Source organism: Pteropus vampyrus, unplaced genomic scaffold (assembly GCF_000151845.1).
Source record: "Pteropus vampyrus isolate Shadow unplaced genomic scaffold, Pvam_2.0 Scaffold106, whole genome shotgun sequence".
NCBI classification, from domain to species: domain Eukaryota; kingdom Metazoa; phylum Chordata; class Mammalia; order Chiroptera; family Pteropodidae; genus Pteropus; species Pteropus vampyrus.
In genome coordinates this window covers 6007664-6015773 of record NW_011888887.1, presented here as the reverse complement: position 1 = coordinate 6015773, position 8110 = coordinate 6007664, and the positions used below count along the sequence as shown (strand labels likewise).

At 48.2% G+C, this 8110-nt stretch overlaps 1 protein-coding gene across 4 annotated transcripts in view; it reads left to right on the top strand.

Moving 5' to 3' along the window:
- The window catches only part of MCC (mutated in colorectal cancers), a 398889-nt gene that overhangs the window by 379609 nt on the left and 11170 nt on the right, over window positions 1-8110 (top strand). The gene's annotated exons all lie outside the window — the stretch shown is intronic.

Below are 8110 nucleotides of genomic sequence, written 5' to 3'. Positions count from 1 at the left end.
CTTACATGTTGACTTTGATTCTGGTGATGAAATCTAGCATTTCTTTAGTGATACTGTATTCTCTTGCTCTCTCCGTGGATATTTATTATACTGATTCCAAAATGCTTTTTGTCTGCTGTATTAACACTGTTTCCTCACCTCTAAATTCTTTTTAGAATTGAGCTTTGTGACTCTTTCTTGGTGTTGGCTCGCAAGCTCAGCTGGGCTTTCTATTCCACCCAGTTGAAAACAGCTCTCTGGGCTGCATATCTGACCCAAGCATCTACCTGGTGTCCTCCTGTCCTCCGGGCCAGCACCTCTGAGTCCCCTTCTCCCTTTTGTAGAACCGTCCTTCCGTATGCATTCCGAGTTGTGGTTTCCTTTTCCAGGAAGAATAGAAAACCTGCCTATCCATTTTTGCAATTGCTCATGATCTCTGGTATACAAAGAACACTCTCTGCTTTCTACATGCTTGAGGATTTTTTTAAAACACATTTCCCATCATTTCTGGAAATTTGGAGAAAGGAGGGAAGGCTAGTGCCCTCCCAGTGTGTTCTGGCAGGCCCATTAGGGCTGTTTAGTTTATACGGTGGCCTCCAGGCTGACCGTGGATCGAAGGCAGCCCTGTGGGAGCTCCACTACCTTCCTGACTTACTCGCTGTCACTTTTTGTCTTTCCTTCCAAGTTGTAATAGCTCTGTTTTCACATTGCAAGCACCCCTGGCCATGCGGTTAAATTGTAATTGCTTGGCTTGAGGTGGGAAGAGAGAAGCAGCACAGTAAAATGCCCTCAACAAATCCCAATGGCCTGACTGCGCCAGAAGCATGGGATGCAGATCCACTCCCTGCTTCTTACTGGGAGCCGTTTGGATGTCTCTGCAAGCTAAGCCCCTAAATTTTTCAAATTCCCCAAACCTCAGAGGACTTTGCTGGCACAAGTAGGATGCAGGTTCTGCTGACTCAACACAAAGAGATTTCATTTGTTCTGTCAGTCACCATGGATTTCCAATAACCAGCCTTGAGCTGGTTAGCATGGATTTCTAATAAAGACCCAGAGATATGAAGCCAAGAAAGAACCCGCAGGGCTACGGGAAAAAGGACAATAATACAATTATACTGTAGAAACTAAAATAATCATTTCATGAGGGTATATAATACAAATACCTGAGGGCTGAAGTTTGGGAATGGTTTTATTTTTAAAAATCAAGTGGAAACTAACACTATCTTTGACGGTATTAAATCACCACCGAGCTAGTGGTCGAAGTCAGATGAGGGAAACTTCCCAGGATTTTCAGAAATATTTCTCCTTTCAAAAAGGAATCTGTGGGCCCAGGTATTTAGATTCAAGAGAGCAGGTGCAGGGAGGGGAGAGGGAAGAGGCTATGCAGTGGCCTTTTCTTGAGGAGAACAAGCCACCTCTAAAGAAGATACTTTGTGACATTTCAGTCACTGGCTCTAGATTCCTGCCCCACCCCAGCCTTGTCTCCCCTGGACCTTGCCAGCCCACGCTGCTGTCTTACTGTGTCTTCTCCCAGCCTTCTTCTGTTTGGAACAATCTAGGGTTCCACACGATCACACATTTACTGTATAACCTCCATCTGGCCTGATTTCGATCCCTCCACTTCCATAAGCATTTATTGTGGTTTATTGGCTCTGGTATTGCATCAAACCGTCTGGAAGACCAGGTTTCTGGTCTTGCGCATGAGGGCTTTTCTTATCAGGGTGGCTTATTTTTGCCGTTGTCCACACAGGCTGCATGCCACAAAACCCTTCTCTGTCTCAGATCCCTCTCTTGGTCTTGGTCCTAGTAAAATTTAGTTGAATGATCTTTGTACCAAAGAAGTAAACTGTAAATGTGCACTTAAGGAGACTGAATTTTCAGAAATGCCTCTTCTTTATACTTACATGATTTTGTGCAGCCTGCCCTGGGCACTTGAGCACAGCTGAGAGGAGCAGACTGTTTCATCTCTGTCATAGTCTTGGGAGGCAGTGAGGAACAGGTGTTGTTCTCCACGTGAGGGGTGGAGGTGGGGACCGGCACAGCAAGGCTGAGTGGTTTCCCAAGGTCACACAGTGAGGCAGTGCAGAATCGCGTGTCTCCACCTTCTCTGCGGGACCACGTGTGCTGGCGGAGGTTTGCTTACAGATGCGTGTGAGCTGAGCTCACTCGTGTGGACTCACTTGAAGACTCTACGTCCCGTAGTGTGTGTGGTCTGGGCACACAGGAGCCTCTGCACTCCTGGTCCACAGCCGCACATCTGTCCACCAACTGCTGGGGACAAATGAAGTACCGGGGGTGGGGACAGACTTCCTCAGTCCCACAGACCCCAGGTCGTATTGGTTAAAAGATAAGGACGCTGTGTTCCTCAGCGCCGGGAGACAGAGAATAGTCAGGAAAGGGGCTCGTGACATGGTCAGAAGCAGCATGTAGTAGCACCTCAGGTGATTCCACATCCTTCTGTAACTGGGTCCCGAAGCAGGGCAGCACCTCACCCAGTAGGGGATCAGGACTTGGCTCCAGCTGCCACACAGCCACCGGCAAAGGTCAGCCGCCTGCTTCTGCAGGAGGCCGTGGTCACTTAGTCACGGGCCAGTGGGTGCTCTGCTAAGGCTTTTAGGGACCTGGGATCTGCCACATGTGTCTGCATGTGTGCCAGATGGTTCTGTAAAATGCTAGGTAAGGGCAGTCAACAAATCATAGTAGCCACTCTTTTTAGGGACAGGATGTGCCCAACTCATCAAGCAGAGGAGAAGTGCATGGACTTCCTTCTATCTTGCTAATGAGTGACAAGCAAGCCGCCGCTGCATGGAGAGGGCTGCGTGTCGGATCCCTGTAAGGGGACGTTCGGGGCAGGTGGGCCCTGGCTGATTAGTGTGGTCACAAGAGACCAGATCAGGAGGACCTAGTCATGCCCCATCTGGGAGTGGAGTTGGCCCAGGTAGGAAGGCACATAAGGCAGCGTCTCAAAATTCAAAGAGACGGAGTGGAACCACCTCATTCGGCCTAGCCTGTGGGCCTCCACTGCTGTTTGAAGTACTAGTGATGGGAGAAACTGCAGATGACAGACCTTGACACATCCACCAGTGGGGGGACACAAAAGTCAAAGAAAGTGTTTCAAAGCAAGGAGTCCAACCACTTCACATTACAGTGGGCGAAGGGGAGAGGTAAGGAGTAGAGACAGCTGGTTGGAGAGGTGTCAGGTAGCTAGTCAGACAGGAGCGGCAGGAGGGACCAAAGGAATAGGGGCCCAGCCTAGAGACCGCCCAAAGAACACCCCAATGGTAGTAGAATTCTGGGTTCACACATGTGCACTAGGCAGAGTTATATAGCAGCCAGGTGTCAATCAAAATGACCTCACTTGCCAATCACCTAGGAATGCCTTTGGAACCACCCATCACAGCCCAAATATAAGGCTGACATTCCCACTTCTGGTCTTTTTGTGGCCCCTTTGTAACAGTGCTCTGTTACAGCTCTTCACTGGGACCATGTGCCTCCTTTGTCTTTCTAAAACCTTTTCTAAACCTCGCTGACCTGTGATTCTTCACTGGGTCAATGAGGAAGAACAGAGAAAAATGCTAATTATACTTCTGCACTGTTATCCCTCCCCACTACCATAGGGGTGACACCGAACTCCGGCCCTAGCGGTGACAGGTGTTGCTGTGCAGGAAGAGGGACTATCAAGGAACTCTTTCTAAGAATGGAGACATCTGTGTGCTCCTGACAATGACTCGATACAAGGGGGGAATGTTTCAGGGTCACAGAGTAACTTTGTAAGATGCAAATCTGATGGTTACCCCCATACTAGTGTTCCATTGCTGTGTAACAAATTAGCACAAGCTTAGAGGCTTAAAACAATGCCCATTTATTAGCTCCCAGTTTCTGTGGGCCAGAAATATGGGTACAGCATGGCTGGCTTCTCTGCTTAAGGTCTTGCAGGGCTGCCGTTGAGGTGTCGCTCTCCTCTGGAGGCTCTTGGGAAGAATATGCTTCCAAACTTGTTCTGCCTATTGGCAGAACTTGACTCCTTGTGGCTGTAGGGCTGAGGTCCCATTTTCTTGCTGGCTGTTGGCCAGCAGTAACTCAGCTCCTACAGGTGGTCCGCATTCCTTCTGCACAGGCCCCTCCATCCTCAAAACCAGCAACAAGAACCTCCCTCTCATCAATCCCTTATCTGCATCAGATCTCTTTCCGGGAAGAGTCCCGTCCTTTTTAAGGGCTCACCTAATTCAATCAGGTCTACCTGGAATAATCACCTCTTAAAATTGGTTTGGGGCCCTATAACAGCGCCTAGATTAGTGTTTGAATAGCTGAGAGGTGTGTGTACATTAAGGGGCCAATATTTTGGGAACTGCTTTAGAATACTGACCACTACACCTCATCACTTAAACCTCCCAGTGATTCCAGCTGTCCATGTCCAAACTCTTCAGCAAGTGTGGGTTCTGACCCTGCCTGCTTCTCTGCCCTTGCCTCTGTCACCTGCCCCCTTCTGCCCTGAGCTGCAACCAGACCAATACTCCGTTGTGCCTCTGGGCCGTGACTCCTGCCCTCACCCCACCCAAGCCCACACCCCAAGCACTCACATCAGTCTATAAACTGTAATGCCACCTGTCTATAAAATGTATCTCAGTTCCTTCTTCTACCTTCAAGCAAAAGTGACACCACCATCCCATACACACCACTTTTTTTTTTTTTTTTTTTTTTGGTTCCTGTGTGCCCTGAATTTCCTTCTATTACAGAACCCGTCATGCTCTGTTTCTTATGTGCCTGGTTCCACTCCTCTCCTTCCTCCCTTTGATCATCGCACCCCGCCCCCCCAAACCCAAGAGATGCCCTTGGGGCAGGGATCGTGGCTTACTCACTCAGGTACAGGACTTCAACTCTGATAGCCTTGTTCCTTCCACATGGTCCCTAAATTATCACAGCCTCATGTCTCTCTGCCCACTGTACGTCGACACCCTACTATCGTGCCAGGGCCTCAAACGCAGCATGTCCAAAACGGAAATTCTCATCTGTTCCCTCCTGCCACTTGATGGTGGCCTCTGCTTCAGAATTCCTATTTATGTTAAAAATTATATTCTTCTAATGATCCAGGCTTACAAGTTTTCTCTACCTCTTGTCAGCAGATCAGATTGTGTTTTCCCTTAAAATCCCGTCCATTCCTTTCCATTTGTATTGCCTTCTCCTAAGTTTAGACCTCAGCTCCTCAGAACTCGGAGTAACATACTGATGGGTCTTTTTGCCATTAGTCTCATCTTGTTCTGCTGCCAGAAATACCTCGAAGCACACTTCTGCTCTGCAGAAGCACCTTCAACGGCTTGGCCTTCATGATTGTCTGTGGGTCTCTAGCTTAACTTCCTCGCCCATGTTTCAAGTGTTTCCTGTATATAATCTGTAGTCTGGTCACTCAGGGCAATTCATTTTTCCAAGAGCACGCCTTTCACTTTGTCCCCCGGCTCTCCTGTGGGCCCCGCCTCCTCATCCTTTCCAGTAGGACGCTCGCCTTCCTGAAGCGTCCTCAGTCACCTCTGCCATCGTCCTACTCTTCCCCGAATCCCTGGGGGTACTGACCACTCTCCACCCATCAGTGGCCCGCAGAGCACTTGGTTGTTAAAGAGCCTTAGAACAAACCACAGCAAGCCTCCTCAGAGTTCAAATCCATGTCCAAGTTCCAACAGTGTCTGCCCAGCTCTAGAAATCTTTTCGACTTGTAGGAACCAACATTTGGCCATGAGGGAGAAAAGATGGCACTGACTGGTCCCTATTTCCGCAACGATGGATTAACACTCTTTTTGAGTCATACAGATAGTAGAATGAAATAAAGAGGGAACTGGATGGGGTCCTTTTAAAGACACACAGCAGAATCTTCACTGCTTTATTAGTAGAAGGCCCATTATTTTAAAAGGTGCTGTTTTATGAACTTACACTTGCTGATTCTTCATATTTGACTAATTTATAATAGCAATCAAGCAGTGGAAATTGAGCTTGGAATTCCACAAATGCACATGGGTCTGTGGGACGTTAATGGAATACAAAGTACACCTGTGAGTTCGTTATCACCTAACAGACAGCTGAGCTCCTACAAGGGCTCAGGTAAAGACTGAGGCTCATTCCAGGGCTTGAGGTGGACATCACTTGGGTAACTGAGATTTCTTTTCATTTCATGTCATTCTTCCATGTTCCAAAAGCTCAGACAGAAGGCCTTCCCTGGGATCTTATAAAAGCAGAGTGATGGAGAGCACCCTGCAGCCATAGGCAAAGGCAGTGGCACACTACATGACCACTACAGATGCATTTCCTGGGCAAGAAACATGTTTATGGGAAAATCTGGGCCAAAAAAAGATAAAGTCTTGTTACCATCATCTTGCTGCTACTCCTGGCAAAAGTCAGCCACACGCAAACGTACCTGCAGTGGAGCATCGTCCTCTGGGGACAGTCGTGGTTCTGCAGGCCTGTGCTCTGCACCAGAGGTCTTCCTGCCTCCCCTTGGTCGGTGACAGTATCCCACGAGACACTGAGGCGCTCGGGCTCTGCAAGTGGATTCCTGGGCAGCTCCGCAGGTTATCAGGTTATCGGCAAGTTCCTCTTTATAACATTAGAATGATGATAGTACTGACCTTGAAGGTTGTTGAAAGTTAAATAACTTTATCCTTGTGAAGGACTTAGAGACAGCTGTCACTCACTGCCTGGATTTTCAAAAAAATAACAAGTAGTTACAGATTGTGATGTTTACCATAAAGGAAATAAATAGGGTGATGTGATAGAGTCGCTGTGAAGATTTTTTAAAAAATAAATAGAGATTGCAATGAGTAACACGGAGGAAATGACAAAGTGCTACGATGTCATAACTCTGGGACATTTGTTTAGATGGGTGGGCTTCTCTGAGGAGGCATCATTTAAGCTGAAATGAGGAGGAAAAGTAGCTGGGTGAAAGAAGTACCTCCCAAGCAGAGGGAACCGACTACACAGGGCTGTGCGGTGGGAAGGAGCTTGGTGTGTGCTGAGGACTGATAGGATTCCAGCACGCAACGCGGAGGGGGACGCCAAAGACTGAGTAGACAGGGGCCAGGTTGAGCATGGCCGCAGAGGGCAAAGGAAGACCACAGACTTTATTTCAGGTGCAGGTGGAAGGCACTGAAGGGCAGTAATACGATCCAATTTGTCACATTAAAAAGTTATTCTGGCTGCTCTGTGAAAACCAAACTAACAGGTGCAGGGATACAGCAGAGAAGCCACTAGGAGGCTCGGTGGTTATCTAGGTGAGAACCAGTGGCCCTAGATGGTGGTGGCAGAAATGGAGAGAAGGCGGGATTAGGTAGATGGGGTTTGCCATTGAGTGGATATGGAGGACGAGGGAAAGGGGGCATGATGGCTGACTCAAGACTAGGGTCAGGAACTGGGCAAATGGTGTTGCCATTTGCTGGCAAGGGAGCAAGAGTGGATTTGGGAGATCATCTCAAAAGTCTTGCTTTGGACGTGTGTAATTGGAGATGCCTGTTAAGTAGACATGCCAAATAGACAAGTCCGGGGATCTGAGGAAAGGCCTGGGAATACAGATTTGGAAGTTTTTAGCATGTTTTTAGGAAAATAAATGGGAATGGAGAGTATCAGGTAAAGAAAGGGTAGGCTATAGAATATGGTCCAGGGCCAAGTCCTAAATACTCTGAGTATTTAGGATTGGAGCAGAGCAGAGAGCAAGGAGGAGTCAATGCAGGAGACTCAAGGAACAGCCGGCAAGACAGGGTAAATCTAGACAGGAAGATCAGACAGTGGGACCTTAATAACACCGCGATCACTGGTGACCTCATGAGTAGTTTCAGTGCAGACAGAAACCTGGTCAGGTTAAAAGTCAGTGGAAGGTGAGGAGGAACTGCGCATGAAGACGATTCTCTCAATGACTAATTCCATGTAATGAGCGATTGCTAAGAAATTCTAGACCTTGTGGCTGTGACTCCCTGCGGTCTGGTTTGATTACAGCTCCTATGAGAAGTTCCTGGTGGCTGCAGAGCCACTCACTACCTCATCAAGGCCAGGCGGCTCTCGCCCTGTTGACCCCTCAGCTCGGCACTTGGACTTTGTGATAAAAAACTGCTGATGGCCTTTCATTTCAGGGAGAGTTCAATCTCTTCCCTGA